This window comes from Magnolia sinica, chromosome 12, assembly GCF_029962835.1.
Source record: "Magnolia sinica isolate HGM2019 chromosome 12, MsV1, whole genome shotgun sequence".
NCBI classification, from domain to species: domain Eukaryota; kingdom Viridiplantae; phylum Streptophyta; class Magnoliopsida; order Magnoliales; family Magnoliaceae; genus Magnolia; species Magnolia sinica.
This window is the reverse complement of record NC_080584.1, coordinates 24,054,795-24,078,106: the sequence shown is the minus strand read 5'-3', so window position 1 is coordinate 24,078,106 and position 23,312 is coordinate 24,054,795. Positions and strand designations below refer to the sequence as shown.

At 41.7% G+C, this 23,312-nt stretch overlaps 1 non-coding gene across 1 annotated transcript; it reads left to right on the top strand.

The window, feature by feature from the left end:
- Nucleotides 1-19,495: 19,495 nt before the first annotated feature.
- LOC131222202 (small nucleolar RNA R44/J54/Z268 family) lies at nucleotides 19,496-19,581 on the top strand. The gene has a single exon (XR_009159910.1). It is a non-coding gene; the product is annotated as a small nucleolar RNA R44/J54/Z268 family (small nucleolar RNA).
- Nucleotides 19,582-23,312: the final 3,731 nt, after the last annotated feature.

Here is a 23,312-nt window from a genome sequence, read left to right as displayed (position 1 = left end):
CACTCCAAATGGCACTGCCGCTCTCCTAACCGTACGGTCCAAGAGAGCGTAAGAAACTTCACTATCCACCTGGCCAATAGTCTGTCAATACCTATCTGGCACGTCGATAGCGGACCCAGTCACGAGCTGGTCAAACTCAGCCTAGTATTGCCCCCTACTCTCGGGCGAGTAAGGCCACACCCCTTTCCAACCGACCACGACACAGTGGGAGACGCGGCCCCTTGATATTCGGCCCTCGTGCGCTCATATATCCACTCGGTCTCGACGTTGGAGTCATCCTTTGGTATCATCGGGTTTAGAGATTTTCACCCAGGGACATCTATGGCTCCCCGATGCTTAGTAACAATATTTTCGGTATCCGATTCTGTCATCCACGATGTGTCTGTGGAGGTCATAACCCTGATGTCGCTAGGGCGTATAGAAAGCATGCCATACAAATACAAAGTACATGAATCACACTACTAGTCATGCATCAATCTTGCGCGTGTCGCACGCTCATGAAGGGTAACTCCGCCTATCAGGGAGCCCATAAACAATCTGCCCGAAGGCATATGCTATGATCAGTCACTCCTCGTATCAAGCATACATATGATGTGTATGATCATGAATCATGGATCTATACTAAACATGTTATATGGTAATGGGCTCTGATCATAACGAAGATGGACCTAGACTGCCTACACACTACAAGTATGGACTTATCAATGGGCCTTAGGGAGAGTGACAATGCGAACATTTAACCAACATCATCCATACAATGTGGACGTCAAACCATCATTGCTCCCAAGGCATAGCCCGCCATCGAGATCATCACATAAACCACGGTGGAAACACATTACAATGGGCCTTATGTACATCCCATTGGGCCTCGACCCATGGGCCTCCAATACGTCAAATGGGCCTCATACCATGGGTCTCATATGTATCAAAGTAGGCCTCAACAACAGGCCACAAATATATCAAGATGGGCCGATCACATGGGCCTCATATGTATATATATCAAAGGATCAACTGGACCACACTCCAAATAATAGTGGTGACCATGATTTCCACCATGGAAATTCTTAAGGCCCACCATAACATTTATTTTCTATCCAATCTAGTCGTGAGGTCACACAGACTTGGATTAAGAGGAAAACAAATTTCCTAATGATCCAAACTCTTGTGACAACAGGGAGTTTCAATGGCAGAAGCTCAATCCCCACTACCTTTTGCTGGGTGGTCCACTTGATCCTAGATCCTTCTCAGTCTTTAGCTCATGCCATAAAATGAGCTTTCAAAATGGTTGGACAGCTTGGATGCAACCCATGCATCATGGTGGGGTCCACTGACCATCAACCAGCCCAACCAAATGGCTGGACGCCAGTGATAAACACATATATTTTATTTATTTATTTATTTTTTGGGTTCCATCGTCCGCGGTCAGTGGACGATGTGAATAAAACACATACAACACTGTGGGTCCCACGTGGGGCCCACTATAATGCTTATTTGCAATCCAACCCGTTGGTAAGGTCACATGGACCTGGATGAAAAGGAAAAACAATTTTCATACGATCTAAAACTTCTGCCCACCCAAAAAGGGTTTCAATTGCAGTCGTTCCATCACAGCTGTTTCCTATGATGTGGGCCACCTGAGCTTCAGAAAGGGCTGATTTTTGGGGGCCCCACTGTCCCAAAAGGGACCTACCAAATGCACGGAGTGGATGTTCCACACACATCATGGTGAGGCCCACGGATGGGACCGTGGGTCCCTGCCAGTCCGTCTGCACGTTAGCACGTAGGCGCTGCTTGCGTGCGTTCTGACAATAGTAGCGTCAACTGCTGCACCAGCATTTTTTTTAATTTAATTTTATTTTCCTATGGTTTTTCACAGGTGGGGCCTGCATCAGACGAATCTGCTCCAACCATTGGATTTTACGGCTTAAGACTGACCAAATGAGTCCAATATGCGGCCTGTTTTTGGTGAGTAAAAGGATCCAGTTAGTTTTCAATGGTAAACACCAATATTTCCTATGGTATGGCCCGTCAAAAAAATGGGATCAGCTTCATTTTTCGGCTCAACGCCTAAAATGAGCTGGGGAACGGAATGGACGGCTTGGATTATATACATACATCAAGGTGGGGCCTGCATGCGTAGCCCACCCCAAGCCTAGTACACCCTACGTCAGTTTACACTTCACTGTTAGCCACCCACCCCTCACGTCAATTCACACTTCATGGTGAGACGCGTCTAGCATCCCTGGATGCTGGACAACATTGATACAACACATGCACCATGGTGGGTCACAGATGTACATGGCCCACCATGCATGTATATATGTTTATATATATATATATATTAATATAAAATAAATATAATGTATTATATAGCATGTGGGACTTCCCACCATCCCAAAATGGACGGTGGATTTCACCTGAAATGTGGTGGGCCACACCGTTTGATGGATGGAGTAGATTTAACACGATTCGGTGGGGCCCACATCATTCTATGGGAAAGATAGATAGAGAGAGAGAATGACACGTGAAGGGGAAGGACCCCGCCACTATTGGGCCCTCCCAAATACAATGCATACATCAAGTGGGTCCCACAACAAGTGGGCCCTTAAAATCAAAAACAATGATAGATCACCCACCTATTGCACTCCTCCTTAATCCCTTAGCCTCCTTAGCTCATTGCCTTCAATTTTGATGGAGGTTGATGGGGTTTTGATGGTGGGGATGAGAGATGAGAGGGCGGGCCACACTTAGCATTTGGGAGAGAGTTTGGGGAGGCTTAGACGTGTAGATTTTCTTGTTGCTTGAGAGAGAGTTTTTGAGAAATGAGAGAAATGGAGAATTAATGGATGAAAGGGATGGATGGAGTGGTAGGTGTAAGGAAAAGTGATGGGGAAGTAAGATTGTGTTTGAAATTTTGTAAAAAGAGGTATGGTGAGGGGACAGAGAATATTGACTTAAGGGAAAAGAGGGATGTGTTGATGTACTCAAGGTATGGTGTGTACTTGACTTGGGTGATTGATTGATTGATGGGACACATTGTAGAGATTCCCTCAAAATTCGCAAGGCGCGGCGTTTCTTGGAAATAAACGCGGGCACATATCTCCTGGCTTGGGTATCGGATCGGTGTGCAAGTCACGGCGTTGAAACTGCGGCGACGGTGCTGTCACTAAGGTACAAGTTTCAAATCGAGCCGAATTTGGTATGCAGGACCCGGATAGGATCGCGTGCAAACGTCGGATACAGGTCGAGGGTTATCGGAATTCGACCGGAAAGACCGTGGAAGTTCACGGAACGGTACGGACTATGATACGGGTCTTACATGTCAGTCGCAGAACATAAGTAGCATCCTCACTCAACTATACCTGCTCCCATTTGATGATGTGGGAAGGATTAGGAACGTATTTCTTTAGCATAGATACATGAAATACGTTGTGCACGCCCACAAGTGGTGTGGGCAGAGCAAGACGGTATGCCAACACACCCACTCGATCCAGTATCTGAAATGGGCCAATGAACCACGACATAAGCTTCCCCTTCTTTCCAAACCGAAGGACTCCCTTCATAGGGAAAACTCTGAGGAACACATGGTCTCTAACCTCAAACTCTAATGGTGGCCGTCTCGTATCGGCGTAATTCTTTTATCTGCTCTGTGCTGCAAGGAGTTGATGCTTGATAATGTCGATCTTCTCTGAGGTCGTCTATACTAACTCAGGGCCAATCAAACTCTTCTCGCCCACTTCTGCCCAGCAATGCGATGCTCTACAGGGCGACCACACAGTGCCTCGTAGGGAGCCATGCTAATACTCACTTGAAAGCTGTTGTTGTAAGCAAACTCGGCATAAGGAAGATGGTCATCCCAGCTGTCCTTGAAATCAAGCACACAAGCTCGCAGCATATCCTCCAACATCTGATTCACCCGTTCTGTCTGCCCATCCGTCTGTGGGTGGAATGTGGTACTGAACTTCAACTCCAAACCCATCGCTTCTTGGATACGAGTCCAAAAGATAAATGTGAATCGCGTGTCTCTATTCGACACGATCTCCATAGGAACTCCATGCAGACGTACGATCTCCCTGATGTACAACCTGGCCAAATCATCCGCAGAGTTTGTAACTTTGATCGGGAGGAAATGAGCCGATTTCGTCAATCGGTCCATGATCACCCAAATGGAATCATACCCCTTCCTCGTCTTCGGCAACCCAGAAATGAAATCCATAGAGATGAAGTCCCACTTCCATTCAGCTATGGCATAGGCTGAAGTAAACCAGGAGGTCGGCGATGCTCGGCCTTGACCTACTAGCATGTGAGGCAACGAGACATGTAATCTGCTATGTGGGCCTTCATGTTGTCTCACCAATAAGAACGCTTCATGTCTCGATACATCTTCATACTACCAGGATGCATCGTTATCTTCGAATTGTGAGCGGCCTCCAAAACTTCTCTCCTCAAGTCATGGAGATTCGGGACGCACAGATGACCACGATATCGCAAACCCCCATCCGCACCAACTCTCCATTCCGAGTCTTCATTATCGCTCAATTGCTCTCTCATCTCAACCAATCGCTCATCGTCCTTCTGAGCCGTAATGATCCTATCATCTATAAGTGGCCACACACGAATGTGTGCGACACTCTCAAACGGTTCCTCCACGGTGAGCTTCTCCTTGAAATCTTGCACGAACTCTACCATACCCCATTCTGCCACCATCAGCGGAGCCGCAAACTCTATGGTCTTCTTGCGGCTCAACGCATCAACCACAAGGTTAGCCTTGCCCGGATGGTGGGAAACCTTAAACTTAAAGTCCTTCAATGTTTCCAACCATCGCCACTGCATTATATTCAAGTCACGCTGAGTGAATATGTACTTGAGGCTCTTGTGGTTGCAAAAGAACTTGAACTCCTCTCCGTAGAGGTAATGTCTCCAGAGCTTCAATGCAAAGATGATAGCTGCTAATTCTAGGTTGTGTGTAGGGTAGTTCTCCTCGTGTTTCCTCAATTGTCTTGAGGCATAAGCAATCACCCCGTCCTTTTGCATAAGGACACAACCCAGACCAACGCAAGACACGTCGGTGTATATAGTATACTTAACCCCTTACTCTGGCAATACTAGCACAGGGGCAGATGTTAGCTTGTCCTTCAGCTCCTGAAAAGCTACCTCCGCCTTCTCATTCCAGGCGAACTTCAGATCCTTCCGTGTCAACTCAGATAGCAGTCTGGCAATCTTAGAGAAGTCTCTAATAAATCAATGATAGTACCCTGCCAGACCAAGAAAGCTCCTCACCTCAGTAACCGAACTGGGCTGCTCCCAGTCCTGAACCGCGGCTACCTTAGCGAGGTCAACTGCTATCCCTTCCTTGGACACCACATGTCCTAGGAACTTGACTTCCTCTTTTCAGAAGTCGTACTTCTTATACTGTGTGAACAGCTGGTTCTTCTTCAGAGTACCCAAGATTGCTCGCAGGTGTTCCTCGTGCTCTTCCCGACTCTTAGAGTATATCAATATGTCATCTATAACCACGATAACGAATCGGAACAGAAACGGCCGAAACACCCTGTTCATTAGGTCCATGAACACGGCCGGTGCGTTCGTAAGATCGAACGACATAACGAGAAACTCATAGTGTCCGAAACTGATCCTGAAGGCCGTCTTCTGCACATTCTCATCTCTGACGGGCAACTGATGATACCCTGACTGCAGATCGATCTTCGAGAAGTATCGTGCCCCCTTCAACTGATCAAACAGATCATCTATCCTGGGTAAAGGATACTTGTTCTTCATCGTTACCTGGTTCTGCCTGTGATAATCAATGCACAATCGCAGTGACCCGTCCTTCTTCTTCACGAACAACATGAGTGCTCCCCAAGGAGACATACTCGGTCATATGAAGCCTACCTCTAACAAATCATCAATCTGTCTCCTCATTTCCTCCATCTCACATGGAGGCATGCGATATGTCGGCAATGAAATAGGTGTCACACTAGGCACAAGATCGATAGTAAAGTCGATCTCGCACCGAGGAGGTAGTCCCAGGATCTTCTCGAATACGTCTATGAAGTCCTGAACCACAGGCATATCTCCCAACGTCGGACCATCAATACTCTCCAATAGAGAAGTGTAACAACTCAAACGAGAAGGGTGACTAACCTGAACAGGGAAAGTAAAAGCCGTGCCCTCAGGTCCATGGGTTGTCACTACCCTAGCCTCACAATCAATCTCTGCTCGCATCTTAGTGAGCCAATCCATACCGAGAATAACGTCGTAATGATATAGGGGGGGTAACAATCAGGTCAACTGGTACCGTCCTGCTCCCTAAGTCTATCGAGCAACCCTCGCAAATCCGGGTAATGTTAGAAAAAGTCCCTGTAGCGGTAAGGACCCTCACTCCCTTCGTAGGAGCAGTGTCTAACCCCAGTCGCTTGACTGCCGTGCATGATATGATGGAGGTAGCGAACCCGGTGTCCACCAATAAAAAGACTGGAGTACCTTAAATCTGTGTCGTGACCTTAAAAGCCATTGGTGCCATGTCCGCTATCTCTGATGCCTCGGCTGTAAGCGAATGTACCCAAGCCTGATGCAGATGGTTCAGCTGCGGTATCATAGGCCGTTAAGGCAGCCTAAATCAAGGCGCTGGCGGCCGAAAGGAGGGGTGTGCCAGAGCTGATCGTAGAGGTGGGGCTGTAATAGTCTGAGGAAGCTGGCGGTTGATCTTATGAGGCAGTGAGAAACCGCTGTCGCTTATCCTGCTAAAACAATATTGGTCTATATGCCCAACCTTCCCACAGTAAGTGCATCACAAGTCTGCTCGTCCTAGCTAAGTCGATGGCGCCGCAAGCCTGGGAGGAGAGTCTGCACATGGCCTCTTGTCGAGAAATGGCCTGGCTGGGAAATTAGGTCGGGGCCTAGGGGCCACGGGTGCACGAGTACGGGATTGACCGTCCCCGTCCTGCTCAGCTTGCAGCGACATGCTTACTAGCTCGGCATAACTGGTTATGCTAGCGCAACACATCTTCGAGCATATCTCGGGTCGCAGACCCACAAAAAATTACCGAATACGCATCGGCTCATCAGCTAACACCAACGGAGCGTATCTACCCAGCTTCGTAAACCTGTTCTCGTACTCCGCTACTGTCATCCCTCCTTGTCGGAGGCTCAGGAACTCACCCTTTTTCTCGTCACGGTACGTGAGGGGAAAATATTTCTCGTGGAAGCGCGTCTCAAAGGCCTCCCACGTCCATACGTAACCAATAGCCATGGTCCTCAGGACGATGTCACACCAAAGGCTGGCCTCCTTCTCGAACATGAAGGTGACCAACTCCACCTGCTCTGCCTTAGTGCAGTGCAGCAGCCTCAGCATCTTAGAGATGCAGTCAAGCCAATACTCGGCCTCCTTGAGTCTGTGAGTATCCATAAAAGTAGGAGGCCGCAAGCGCTGGAATCGTTGAATGTGACGCTTACACTCGTATTCCCAGCAGGGTGCACCGGTGGTGCAGGAGGGGTTGCGTGCATGCTCTGAGCAAAAATCCCTATGATGGTAGCCAAAAACTGTTGGTGCTGCTGCTGTTGCTGCATCAGCAGCATTATTTGCTTCAACCTATCAGGAGGAGCTGACTGTGGCACATGAGGCATCGAAGTAGACGCACGGTTCTGCTTGTGACCCAATGGTGTATAAGGTGGCTACCCAACAGTGGGGCCAGTGGCCAGTAACGAACCCGTCATCATATCGCCACCAGGGTCCAAGTTAGGGTTCGCGTGGCTATCACTTAGGGGAGGTGCCCCTTCAAGCAATCCACAGAGTGTTAGACGTGCAGTGTTTTGAGTAATCCTCGGAGGCCTGCCCTATACACAACATAGGGTGCAACATGTGTTAGGTTTCTGCATAACAACACTCAATTTCCCAAGCAGCTTAAACATTCCATAACGAAAGAAAACTTCATGCATTCTATTTAATCAAAATTATCACAATACATGAGATGTCTTACATGGATCATGACAGAAAATGTATGTGAGCTAATTTAAACAACTTCAACATTAATCACACTAACAACCCTACCACACTACTAGACTTATAAAAGCTAAACATAGAAAGCAAAAAAGCACAGAAAACATCTAAATGACGATAACATACGACTAGTCGTCCGACTCAGCCGATGGCGGAGGGGCACCCTTGTCCTGCAAGTAGCACAAGAGGGCTTTCAGGGTGCGCAACATCTTCTTGCACTTCTTCTTCACGTACGCTTGATGTTCTTCAAGCTTCTGTTTCACCTCGGCCCAAGTCTCTCGAATCTCATGTCGGAGAGCGGCCTGACCCTCCTCAACCTAAGCTAAACGGGCTCCTAAAGCAACCCAATCTTGGTGGTGCTCCTGTGATATACGGGGTCCACTTCGGGTCCCCCCGAATTGTACCGATTTGGCCCCCTGACTCCGTTTAAGCCGTTTCAGGTCCTATCTCATGTACATTCATGTTTTCCGGGTCGTTTGAGGTTGGAATGGGTTAGATCTTCGTCTAAACCCGTTGATTGATGGTTTAGAAGTGGTCTGAGATCGCCTCAAGTGATCACGGGTGTGTACAGGCCCGCTCTCAGCGATCGTTTTCGGTAAATTTCACCGATTGCCGAAACTAGGAATCCTATGCATGTTCCTACATTTTGTTGCTCCCTCCTAAGTCATAGTGCATCAACGTACGTCCTGTGACCATAACCTAGGTCCAGTTTAAGCCAAATCATGCTTCGATACCAACTTGTAACCCCCTGAGATCGGGGGTTGGGCATAAACTCAACTCCCAAGTTCTAACGCATCACTTATGCAACATAGATAATGATGATTTAATGTTGTCCGTGCTAGTGTATTAAAGATAAATGGGATTAATCCAAAACAACATATCACGCTCTAGAGAAGAATAAATTTATGTAAGCAGAAGACCGTGATTGATAAATATAATGTATAAGTTGTTGTAGATCTCCAGAGTGTGAAAATGTCACCAGGTTAACTATATACATGTATACTCCCAAAGTGATCAAAATAAATATACAAGTGTGTCCCAAAATACAGAACAATATACAAGGGCATCTAGTCAGTGTCCCTGTAGCCCCGGCGATCAGGACACGGCTCACATGAACTTGCCCGATAACTGCATGTAGGAGAACACCTCCTCGTCATTCTCGAAGTCTAGCTCCGCCTTGTAGGCATCGCCATCACCTGTAGCTAAGACAGAGTCTGGTTGGTGTTTAAAACACCGTCCCAAAACGTGGGAGCGAGTGATCAACTCAATGGAACTATAAAGCAAAGGTTAACATGTTATCAATTCAATCAAGCAGTAATGATAAAGCAGTATAGCAAACATGTCCTAGATACTCTTGTTAATGCAAGAATGATATGCGGTAATGATACATGCCCTCGCTTGCACTCCCTCAACGTCTTCATCTTACAGCACGTATGACAACCACCCGAAAGTGCTCTTCCTCGCTAAAGCACATGCAATGCGGTGCATGCTCATGTTAGCCAATACTTAATTAAATTTATTCATACAGCAGTTTTGGGAAGCTAAAGTACCTCCCTTGTATCATTTCTCAAACAATGATCCATTCTAACTAGTCTCATACGATGTTACGGTTTTAGGTCGCTACAAAGGGCTCGTCACCTGATCAGTGTAGGCCTACTTTATACTCTAGTTGCTACGGAAAGACTCGTTGCCTCAACGCAGTCTCAGAGTATGCTCGAGGTCACTACAAAGGGCTCATCACATGATCAGTGTAGGCCGACAGCTCGAATACAGTATCTCATACCACCGTATTCGGCTCACAAGGCGGTGTTGTTCACTGGTCACTACGGGGAGGCTCGTCGCCCTAGCGTAGGCCGATAGCTCAACACGGTGTCCCATACCACCATGTCTGGCTCATGAGTCTTAGAGGATCGAGGTACCAAGGTTAACGGGGTTTCCACTGGTGAGTTTGGTACCTTAGATTCAAGCAATAGCGTCCATACATGGTGAACATACATCGAGTCAATCGGGTTACTTGATGAGCTCGACTGGTACAAGCGTACGTCAAGATGATCGACATGAAGTGCATAAGCACTCTGTGTGGCCTAACCACTGTCGACAAACTCCGTACGACTCGGATTCCTCTAACACATCTGTTGTGGCGAGGCTAACTCAGCCACTCGTTCGGGAACCGTTATCGATAGCCTGGACTATGTAGTAGTCCCAAACACATGTAAATATAACAGGATAACACATGTGGTAGGCATATAAAAGTTAAACAATTAATTCAAGTAACGTAACCCATTGAACATTTCACAAAATACAAGGTAAACATTCTTTGCACATATGCATTTCATGCTAAATCACACAAATTTAATCTAAGTTACATGAATGGATATATACACATAGCTAAGGTAGTTGAGAATCTCACCTCAACACCTATATAACATACACTTTACTAAATATTTACTCATCCAGACATTTTCACAAACACTTAGACTACACACATCAATATACATGACGTATGTCGATCACAACATGTATTAGGGTAAATCCTTTCACTAAGGAGTTGTCACGAATACAACACGCATATATCTACGACGGATAATCATGACAAGCAGGGATTCAAATTCCATACTCATTCAATCATTTCCACAAACACTTAGACTACACACTTCAACCTACACGGTACAACTCAGTTATAAGCTATATTAGGGCAAATCCTTTCATAAGGAGTTGTCACGAATTCAACAATCAAATGTTCACGGTGAATAATCATAGTAAGTACAAAACCAAATTCCCGACATATCCCGTCAGTTCAACTTACACATGGAATAGCCTATATTCAACATAGTTCATATATAAACGTAAAGCGAGGAAAACAGCGTATCTAACATGTGAAACGGTAACCCAGTCGATTATAAATCATTAACCGACATTGAAAGCCTTGAAAACTATAACCTATACGTTTATAGTCTGCACCTTTCACCGGTAAACTCGTAACGGATTCAGTTTGAACACTCCACCTTCGTCTACGGCACAACGACAACTTATAATATGAAATAAGTTAGCTATTTCATCACATACCCTATCTGAATCCCTAAAATAGATTAGGGTTAGGATTTCTTACCCGAAAATGAAATCAGAATCGCCGGAATAGGGATACGATAGTGGTAGCTAAGCACGTGGAACAGCGAGATTGAGTCCCGAGAACAATCTCCCACACTCTTTCTCTCTTTCTCTCTCTTTCCTTCTTTTTTCTCTCTTCTCTCTCTAGGGTTTGCGAAGTCATATGTGAAGGGAGAGAGAGGATTTAAGGCCCTTATGTAGGCTCAAACATGAGCTCAATGGCCCCAGGGCCATGGTATACTTATGTTATAGCCAAAACCCATCTGTTTTGGCTCAATGGAGCACTTCCGGAGGCCCCTTTTCTGCATGCGGTCGGACTTAAGCTCCCTGACATTGGATCTAGGTCAGGCTAAGTTTTCAGTCCGATCGAATTTACAGATCGACCGCGGCAGACCAGTTTCAATTCAACGATCACCGGTACTCGATCAGGGCCACAAGTACACTGACATGGGTTGGAAATTTTTTCTAATCCGAGGATATAATTGGGTCAGATTCTGATGGTCTGAATCCTTAGATTTGGCCCACAAGTGAGATGACTCAATTCACTTAAGTTTCAGTTCTCTTTCTAAAGGTATTTGCGTTTCTCACACACTTTGCTCCAAGCTCAAGTTGTGTGTTTCTGGATACTATTAAGACTTAATTTCTGAGGTGGTAGTCAAGTCCAGCAAGGCGGTCATAACCGTATGGTTTTGTCGTAATCAGACTTTCGACGCGCGGTGCAGGTCCGATACGGAGTTTCGGTGTGCTCCCGAGAGTAACTGGGATTAGAGATTGATCCTAAGTTTTACGGTAATGTAGTGGTAATAATTCTATATGTTTTGGATCTCGCAGATCATATTTAAAGTGATTAGTGCTAATTTCACAGGTACTCTAGTTTAGCACTAGCTAATTCTCGCCTAATTTCTAAAGGATTTGGTCTTGAGTGATTTCTGCCTAAGGTGAAACTCAGGTCTTTGTACGGATTTTTCTGAGACGTTACAAATCTTAAATAAAATTTTTTTAAATTTATGGCCTGCTCGACCAGTCGAGTACATCCTCGACCAGTCAACCTTTGACGGGTTAAGGACATGCTCGACCAGGCAAGGACCGCGGGTTTAAACAATAAAGGGAGAAAATCACTTTTTTATTTCATTTCCACTTTCTTCTTTAACTAGCCGGTGCTTCCTTCGATGAACCCATCTCCCAATCTTCGTTGTAAGTGGTCTTTTTCCATTTTCCTTCTAGATTTGGGTTGATCTTAGCTAGTCTATCTTTTATTTGTGGTATATTTGTGATTTACAATCTTTTTGTAGTGGGTTTTGAGCAAAAATCTGATCTAAACTCAACCCATCTACTTACTTTAAATCTTCTTTTGTGCAATCACTAAATAGAGCATCGTACTAGGAGGAAGGCAACTCGCAAGGGCCATGGCGGCTCCTCCTCTAGGTCGACTCCCATTAGCGTAAGAACCCTAAGGGGCCCTGAAGAAGATTTGGAGCATGTTAGGGATTTCCGTACTAGAGAGATTATAATAAAAAGGACTGTGAATGTTGATCACATTGCACCATTTCAGCTTTTGCCTCTCCTTACCAATATCTGGGAAAATATTCTTGGTTAGGGCGGAACGGCTTACCGTTCTATTGCACAAGCCATGTATGCATTCATAAGCGACATGTCCCTAGAAAATCTTACTTTTACAATTAATTTTAGAGAAGGGACAATCCCTATTGATCAACACTTGATTTCAGCTTTGACTAATATAGCCGTTGCTGATGATGTCATTGCCATTGCCAATCTCATTGATAAAATGACTCACACTGAGCAACGGGCGATCACTCGTAGACTATGTCACTTTGACGCTGAATGAAAATCTGGTAATGCACTCCGCGCTAACCAGATGATTCCCAAATATCGCGTATTGCATCTAATTTTTTCATCTAATGTTTATCCAAGGTTTGGGAATAAGTCTGAACTTACTCCCTTCATGACTCATGCCCTTCATTCTGTAGTAACTGGTATTTAAATATGTCTTCCTTCTTTAATGTGTTATGTGATCATTCAATTCAGTATTCATCTTGGTCATATATCGATTTCTTTCGCCTATCTCATGACTTGCATTGCTCATTATTGCAATGTCATCAAACCTTCGACCGAGGCACCGGAGTCGGTATTACCCTTTGATAATGCAAATTTGAACAAAATGAATCTGGAGGTTCTTCCTGGCCAACGAGATGAAGGAAAAGAGGAAGCACCTGTACCAGAGGACACGTTGATGGACGATATATTTGCCGAGCTTGATGAGTTAGATGATCTGGTTGATCCAGACTATCAACCTTCTCAGGTTGATGATCGGCTTAAATCATTGGAGGAAAAGGTTACTGAGTTGAAGGTCTCTCAAGACAATCTGGCGCAAAATAAAAAATCTTCAATGAAATACATGCGAAAGTATTTTCATCGCATCGCCAAGGGATTGCACCAGATTGATCCTTCTATACCTCCTCCCTCTTCCTCTGGATCCGACTAGTTTTATTTAAGTTTTTAAGATTGGTATGTAAAACTTATACTTTGTGTGTTTGCTTGATGACTCTCTCTTATACTCTAGTACTCACCTTTAAATGCTTATTTCCCTTAACTTGACATTTTCAATTGCTTATCTCTTGATCTATTCATATCTTTATATCTTCTTCTACTCTCATTAATATGGTTATTTGAATGTTTTATTCTTTCCCTTGTCAAATTGTGACAAAAAGGCGGAGAGGATTAGTTATTACTTGTAGAATGAAGAATGATGATGCATGATATGAATGATACATGATGATTATATGCTTGGAGAATGCTTTGGAATGGAATATTGTATGTCTTAATATAGGGGAAGCTCAAATTGAGGGGAATGAAATATGCTTGAAAATTTGTTGGAACAGAATCCGGTTCTTAGACAAGTCGAAGACTGTTTTAGACAAGTTGAAGCAACAAATTCTTTACCTATAAATTGAGGTTTTCTCTCAATATGAAAATACAATTCAAGTCTATCAAATTCTTCCACAAGAGAGAGAGAGAGAAGCCTCCGTTATATTTAAGCTATTGCACGGTATTTATAAAATATTTTTATAGCTTTTTGTTTAATTCCTGAATCTCTTACTCTATCAATTTTATTTCAAAAAGAGAGTAAATACTCTTCTTTTGAGATCTTAAAGGAATTCAAACAAGTAGCCATTGGTTTGAATCTATTTAAAATCAATCTAGAACCTTGAATCCTTGTCTATATGACTGAACATTGAACGATATACATTTAAGAGAACTAGTTTTACGGCTATATCGACAAATACGTCTTCAAATGAGAAGATAAGTATATATTTCTTTTGTATTTTAATTTTATTGAGATAGCTAGAAAATCTCATTTGTTGGTCTTCCTGAGATAGCCAGAAAATCTCAGCGAAGGTTTTTTTTATTTGTGATAGCCCTTTAAAATCATAACTGTATCAGGTGTTAAGGTAACCTTGTGAAAACCTTATTTATAGTGAAAGCCAATATCACGTGGAGAGTGATTATTGGGAGTGGAGTAGGTGTGACTATTTGAGAACAGTTGTTGACACACCAAACCACTATAATTCTTGATGTTGTGGTGAATGCCTTTATTGTTTATGTGGTGAATGATTGTAATCTTTTTAAGTTAAAGTGGTGAATGCTTGTAATAGTTTTAGCTTTTATTTACTATTTCTTGGTTTAGAATTTTGGTTTTTATAAGTTTTGTGAAATAAAGTTGTCCTGCCTAAACTTGTTTGGGTGAAGGTTGTCCTACGAATCAGTTTGAATCAACGTTTCAATACTAGTGCAATTGAGACCTCTGATTTATTTACTATTTCTGCACTCTATTTTATTTTTATTTTTTTTGGCATAGTCCAATTTGCCCCCCTTCAGGACTGTTTAAGCTTTCCTTTTCAAATGTTGTCGCGGACTAAGCTCTAATGGGCAAGTCAACTTACAAAAATGAATGCCTTCTTCTGCAACTCGGTATCCAAGTGCACCTGCCAATCTAGAAGCATCTAGTGTTCATTATCAGAACTCCGATATGCTAAATGCGGATTTTACTGGATATAACTCAAGCAGATATTCTGTCAGTCAGAGGTTGCCATCAATGGTGAAGGATCAGCTTGATGCAGGTGGTTCGTCTGTCTTTACCAACTTATTTCTCTTTTGATTTAAATTAAGTTTTGGGTGTCTGATATATATATATATATATATATATATATATATATATATATATATATCTATATATATATATATATATATATATCTATATATATATCTTGAAAATCTTCCAACCTCAGATTGATTTCAAAATTTCCATATGGACAGTTGCCAATTAAAAAGAAAAAAAAACACTAATTTAACTATGGTTTGTACCTGTTTGAGTTTATGTATATAAACATTCAATTTAAAAAAGAAAAGGAAAAAGAATAGATTTTTATTTTCTTATTTGGATTTTTACAGGTTGGGCTTTATGATGGATTTCCTGTCAAAAGTTACGTTGATCGGGTTCACGGTTGGTACAGAGAGTTGATGCAGAGAGTTCTTCATGGAACTTCTCAAAGACCTTATGAGCCATCACCAATGACTCATGAGCACTGAGTCACCTTCATTCTGCCAACTTTCTCCTCGTTTCCTTGCCTAACAATTTACTCAAAAAGTATGTTTTTATTACACCGATATTCACATTTTGGTTCTAGTTTTAAACCTGTTTATCTTTTGAATTTTGTATAAGATACAGTAACCTGAGGACCTTTTGGACACCAAGGAAGAAAAAGTGTTGCGACTTGCATAGTAATGCTAAAAAACTGCTAACATATTCATCAGGTTTTATCACTCCTAATAGGGTTTGTTAATGTTGTTTTTAGAGAGGTTTTGATGAGGACATCGTGCACACGCACGCCCGCACACCACCATCCCTACGCACGTATGTACGCAGAAGGAGGACCCCACCATCGATCTGGCTCGATGACGACGTCCAAGGAGGGCTTCCTAGCTAGAAAACAAGTTTTGGTTCAGAAAAGTGGCCCGATAGTCAATAAAAGCCCACCATGGGATCTCATGATCGTGGCCCACTCGTCGGATTGGTTTTATATTTTAGGTTTTGCTTATTGTTATTATTTAGAACATCGTGAACGCTTTAGATTTCCTTGTTTGGTTTTTATTTTAGTTTACTTCATCGCCAAGTAATAGGTGTCGCACATGGTGTGAGTTTTTGGGTATAGGGTTCTCCCTATAAATAGGCACCCTTTGTAGTTCTTTTCATTCATTGAAGTTAACAAAAAATTCCTGCTTTATTTTTCTGCTCTCTTCGTGAGTTGTGGAAGAATTCAAAAGTGGGTGCGAAGCCCTCCCTTTTCGAAGGGCTAACTACCGTGGTGCGAAGCCACATCGATCCCAATTCACCCCCATCTTCCATCATCTTTTTTTTTTCCATCTTCCCCCACCATCCGTACTTCGAATTTGTCATTTTGTTGCATCAGATTTCTTCATTGAAGCAGGTTTCCAGATTTCGGCCCGCAGGCGAGCTGAAACTTCGGCGGAGCACCACGCACAAACCGTACGTTGGATCGAGCTGAAATTTGGAGGTTTTGGAGTCCATCCCTGGCCGACCAGGGTCAAGGTGGCCTTTTTCTGAATAGTGGGCCCCACACACGTGCGGCCGGGATCACACGCACGTCCGTCTGGGCCATTGTTGCTGTCCACACGCGGGATCATCTTTTGGCTCAGGTTTTTATCCTCTTTTATCCTCTCATAGCCATTTTTTTCATGAATCCTAACCCTATATTACATGATCCCTAATTGATTTGCCCATTTTTATCACCTTAGGGTTCCTTAAATTGAAATTAGGGAATCCCTTGGATTAGGGACTGATTTTTATGCATGAGTAGTTGATTTTATTTCCCTTTGACATTGTTTGGTTTATAATTTTATTGGTCCAGTCCTAGCCTGTGTCGGCTTGGACCCGCATAGATTCCCCTTTAATTGAATGTTTGGATTTTCATGTGGGATGTGGAATTTGTGTGATTGTTTCTGAATTGGTGTGATCTAAGCCTGCAATCTTGCATATCATATTTAATTTTCCATGTCCTGCATCAGGTTTTCAACCTCAACGTTTTTGTTGGTAGTAAGTCTTTCAACTTCTTAATGTGGGTATTGAAGAGTAATCATATCCTACTTGAGGCTAATGAGCTAGCTGATCCCTCTTGCAAGGACTTTCTCCTTGAAGTGGGAACTCTCTGGCCCTTTGCTTCCAATAAATTTGTTTGTTTTCTTTCTTTCTTTCTTTCTTTTCTTGAAAGGTACTTCCAATATATTTGTTGTCATGAAGATTTCTGAAGTTTAACCATCTTTTTTCCCTGTTGGTGCTGACAATTAAACCAACTTTTGCTAACACAGAATATCCTATGGGTATTGAAGTTAATCTGTTACTTGGAAGGGATTTCCCTACTGTGGAGCAGACTCCTAGTTTGTTTCTCAACTGACAAGCCTCTATGTCAATTTCTTTGGTTTTGTTTGAAGATGTCATTTGTATTGCATACCTCTCGATTCAATTGTAACCTTTAGTGAAGTCTTACTGTATCTTTGTTATTTTTTGGGCATTCTTAGTGGCTTAGGCTTACAAATGTGTTTAGACTCGGCAGACATTGTGTCTGCTCTTATGTTGAGGATCAAAGACTAGATATAAAAATGTGATTAATGGAACAGGCTCTTACTAGGGCGATGACTCTCAATTTTAGTGAAAGTGAACTGTGAATTTTCATGTTTGAGTGTAGCCATTATCCTCATTACATGCTCCCTAAACATGTGTTGGCACATGTTGAAATATAGGAATAGTATGAGTTCTAACTTTTAGAGTATAGCCATTATCCTCATTACATGCTCCCTAAAGTTCATCATTCTCTTTGCAACTGAGGAGTGCCATCCTTAGTTGCACGATCCTTCTAACCAGGTGAAGCTCCTGCTTTGAATTGTGCTTCATACCAGTTGCCATGAAGAGTGGTCAGTTCATTGTAGAAGTCAAGCCTCAGGTATGTCCATACATTCATCTCTCCTTCATGTTCTTTGAGTATGCATCATCATCATCATCCTTTTAAATTCTGCAACATGAACTATTAGTATAACTTCAGATAAACCATGGGGAAGGCTAGTATTGTACTCAATGTGAATTGTCTCTAGCATTTAAGAAATGGGGACAGTCCTAGCTTCTGTTCCATACAAAAAAGGAAGAAAGAAAGAAAGAAAAAAGAAAAAAAAGAAATGAGAAAAAAAATTGCAATTGTTGGCCCATGCACCATGTTGTCTTTGTGTCATGCACTCCTCAATGGTCTGCCACACCATGGAGCTTAGGATTTGAAACAATCTTATATTGTTCCTATTGGCGTTCACCCAACTGAATTTTCTACTGGGCTGATCTCTTATATATGCATGGTTCACACGAGAGGTTCCTCACTTGATGAATGAAGTAGATTTCACACATATAAGATGGTGGCCCCAAAGAGCCTGTTATAAATGGTATGTGTAAAACAGGTGTTTCAGATGATTACGGTCCTCTTGGTCCAATGCAAATTTCCCATGTTGTAGTAGCTCATGCAACAAAATAAATAAATATTGGTACGCATGTGACATCTAGTCTGTCCATCAGTTGTGCCAGCTCAATATCTTGGCGTGGGAGCAAAACTTGGCAATATGTCCCAAGAGATCTTTTGTTACTGTATTGCTCAATTTGGGTTTTGTTTTTCCAGGAAATTTATTATATGACAAACTGTTGAATATGCTTTCCAGAATCCATCATGTAATAACCTTAAATGAGTTGGAGAAATGGTCATTTTTCGGGTTATGGTTTTGGTATTGTTGTCTTTACTGTTGAACTAAAACACACATGGAATTGATGTTCATGTCCAATAAGCAAGTTCTGAGGTTTGTTTTTGTGATTATGGTTTTGGTATTGTTGTCATTGATGTTGAACTTTAGCTGAATTGTAAATGGATAGTGTTGTTTTTATGTTTTATTGTGACCTGTGCATGTGGGTAGTTTGAATAGCTGATTGCAGCTCATTCCCATGGCCGATTGTAGCTCATTTCAATGGCCAATCACAACTCATTTCGGTTAAAACACCTGATATGTTATTGGATCAACAAAAATTCAATGCTCTGAGGAAGTCCAATCAAATCAGATGCAAGCTGATCAGAACAGTTACAATTTGATCATATTAGTTAAAAATGCAATCAGATTTGTTCTAAATATGATCTGAGGCACATGTCTCTCTCTCTCTTTCTTTTAATTTTTTTTCTCTATTCAATTATCAGATGATTGCTTTCAACTCAGAGAACAGAGATTTTACTACTTGAACTCTTTCTTTTGTGTTTCTCGGATTTTGTTTGTGCAAGTGATGATAAAACAGACACAGACATCTGCACTCCTTTGGGAGGATGTTGACTCGTCTTTGGGAATCTCTCTGATGCAAAATTTTAATAAATTATTGAATTTTAATAAAAATAGTTGCAGCCACCACTTTATTTTCAGTCTGGCTAAAGAAAGCCTAAACCAAATCTTGTTATATACTTTGGTGGCTTATTCTGAAGTACAGATAGCATAGTCATCATCAATTCACCATAGTTATCTCTACTTTGAATTAGGTAGTGAATCCCACATAATCAGATTTAGCCTAATCCCAATTTGACATGCCACATCCCCTCAGTGTTAGGTTTGTGGTATTAAAACACTGCTTTCCTAATAATTGTGAGCAGGCATAGTCCTGATTTTGCAGGATGATGGTCAATGGATCTTTTTTTTTTCTTTTTCCATATTTTTTAATAATATTCTTCCCAAACTGCTATCTTTTGTTTTTTTTTTTTTTTTTTTGTTTTTTTTTCTCCTTACATTTCTTGTGTGTTCTACAACCATTGAGCATGATGAGCTGTTTGTTTAGCTGTTCCTGAACTGCATCTCTTTAGATTTGCTTGTAGGCACCCCATTTTTTTACTACTCAAAACATTGAAAAGGTATATGTTGGAAATTGAATCTTTCCAATGGTCCATTCAAAGTACAGATATGCAAAGTCAGTACATGGGTCTGTTGAAATTCAATCCCTACCATGTGGAGTTTAGTTGGTTATGGCTAAAAGAATGAGAATTCCTTCTTCTTTTTTCTTTTTTTTTCTTTTTTTTAATTTTTTTTTTTGGGATAAATTGCAGACTTTATTAGAAGAGAAAGAAAAGTTATGAAGTGCAATACTTTTGATGGTGTAATAGATGATATGCAGGCACTTACAAATTACTTAAATTGCATGCAAGCCATACAAGTCAAATTAAACTGTTCAAATAATGGTTCTCAGTTTAGATATATCATGAACCAAAAATTATACCGACTATCTGACTATCAAAATAGTGAACATTTATTGGATGATTAAAAATGTTTTCATGCCCAACGGTCCTATTGCCATAAACAAGTGTCCATGGATTAGAAGCTAGGATTGTTTTATCAGAATTTACTGCCTATTTCATGGCCTTTGTGTATGTCTGCATTTGTTTCAAGTTGTCCCTGGTTTATTGGCGAATGTTGCCATCTGATCATCCTGCTCTATGTCAGAATGTGACCGTTTAGATGATTTGGTTTCTGAATTTTCTTTTATCAGTGGCACTTTTTGAGCCTTTCTTTGATATCTTACCTGAACTTCAAACTTACAGTCCAACGACATGATTTGGAGCAGGTTATTGACTAATTTAACAAGGCATTGGAGGGCTCAAGTATAGATCTGTCTTAAACCAGTATCTGTGTAGATTGATCTTGGGCAACAGACAATTACATGACTGCCACTGCTAAGGTAATTTTTTCTTATTCCCTAGTTTTAAGGTACTTTTTTTTTCTCTTGGGATTGCAAGCTCGGGAGAACACCTGACCATGGATTGCATGGCCTGCCTGGAAACAAAATTCACAGAATCTATAGAGAGTCTTGGGAGTACAAACTTAGCTAGTTTATACATGTATCAGTTCCTTTTCTGGGGGAAGTTAGATACTAAATCAGCTTATAGCTAGTTTTTCTTTTGTAGCATACACTTTTCATATCTCATCTCATAAGAATATGGTTGAATGCTTGAGGATTAATCCCAAAGCAGGGTCAACTCATTGATAAGGTCACACAGACTTGGAGGAAGGGAAAAAACAAATATCAGCTTGATCGAAGTTTTTGTTTCTTTCAGCATAGCTCTTTTTCTTTTTTAGAAGTTCATATAAAATCAAAACCATCATGGAATTCAGTTTCTTTTATGCCAGTGGAATTTTTGTAACTTCTTCATTTTGAAGGTCCATCCTATTTACAATACAATCCCTTCTCCTAAATGTATTTCATAGATATTTTTATCATGCAGCAATTAACTTAGTTAAAGTACAATATACATTCAATAAATAACATATACCACCAAAATACTGAATTTGGAATGCGGCTTTGGTTTAAGAACGGCCGTAGGCCCTTCCAAATTTAAAACGGTTTTAAACCGTTTCACAACGGGGGAAAAAAAAAAAAAAAAAAAGGGCCACGCCTGTGCCCCTTTTGACGTCCGTGCCCCTTCTTTCTCCCTGAAAGTTACAGCAACGCATCGCCTGTAGAGGAGGTATGTTATCAGGTGCAAATATGAAGTAATTATTTATTTATTTTAAGTTCTAGAAGTGTTTGATCGAAGAATATGAAGTTGAAAAGATCAGATTCAGGAAACTACTTATTTGTCTTGTTTGTTTGTTGGAACTAAAAACATGCATTTTAAAATTTGTACTATGTTTCCTGATTATGAGAAAGCTTAGATGATTAAAGGTGACCCACTGTTTGACTTCTTAATATGTTTGTTCTTTTAAACTTGCGGATGGAGACTTTGGCAGTGACTGTTGCAGATGGGTATCAATGCTGGTTGGTTGAAATGATGTATGGACAAAGAAGGATGAAGATGGCTAGTTGTATTGGCCAAGCTAGGAGTGGACCACATGGATGATTTTTTTTTTTCCCATGTATTCGGACCATCGTAAACTTATTTTTGCAAATATTATATATCTTTTATTGTAAAGTCGTACAATATTTGTTTAACATTCATTTTTAATTGTATTGCAACATTCTATGAGTTTCAAATATTAAGAAAAATATAAGTTCCAATTGAAAAAAAAAAATTGCTGCCTTTTACCAGTGGTTACACAGCTTTTAACTGCCCTTCCTAAATAAGGAATGGCCCTTCCTAAGTAAGGGTTCAAAACTGTTCCTAAATAAAGAAAAATACCATTCCTAAAATACCATTTCCAAAATTAAGAATGGTTTAGAAATGTTCCGAAATTGAAAATTTGCTTCAATCGTCCCTAATTTTTTGCGACGCCTTACTTAAGTATGGTTGAAAACCGTTCCTAGATGGTTCGGTTCAACCGTTCCTAAATAGGGATTTTGGTGTAGTGGGGTAAAATGACGTGAACTTATATAGCTTAGATCATCTAATAGTATACTCGAATCATGTCACATTTTGACACATCATGCTATATAGGGCTCGAGGCCATGTGATGAATTAGCAAACCTTGGCAGATATGACTTTCTTGTAGAGGTGTACACGAACCGAGCTAGCTCGGTTAGCTCGCTCTCAACTCGACTCGAAAAAGCTCGATTCAACTCAGTTCGAAGCTGAGTTCGAGCCGAGTCGAGCTGATTTTTTGAGCCCGAAAATGAGTTCGAGTTGGCCCCAGCTCGAATCGACTCGGATCGAACCCAGCTTGAATTGAACTCGGATCGAACTAGTTCGGTGACTCAGTTACTTTGATATTGATGTTGCTCACTAAGTGTTTGATGAAATGACTCAACGAAGTGTGGCTGGTGGCAAGGAAGGTATGTATATGAAACAAATACCCTTTTTTTCTTGATTTTTATGTTACTTAGAAGGTGTTTGATAAAATACTTGAAAAACCTTTGCAGCAGTTTTACATATAGTGGGATTTTGAAGGTGAAGTCCAGGTGTTTGTGGAAATGCTGCACAGGCGAACTCGGCTTGATCTTGGCTCGAACTCGGCTCGAACTGGCCTAATCTGCTGACTGAACCGAGCCGAGCTGGCCAATCAAGCTCGAGGACTGAGCCAAGCCGAGTTCGAGCTAAGGTCAGCTAGTGGCCCAGCCGAGTTGAGCTGAGGCCAGTTCGACTCGGTTCGACTCAATGTACACCCCTACTTTCTTGTA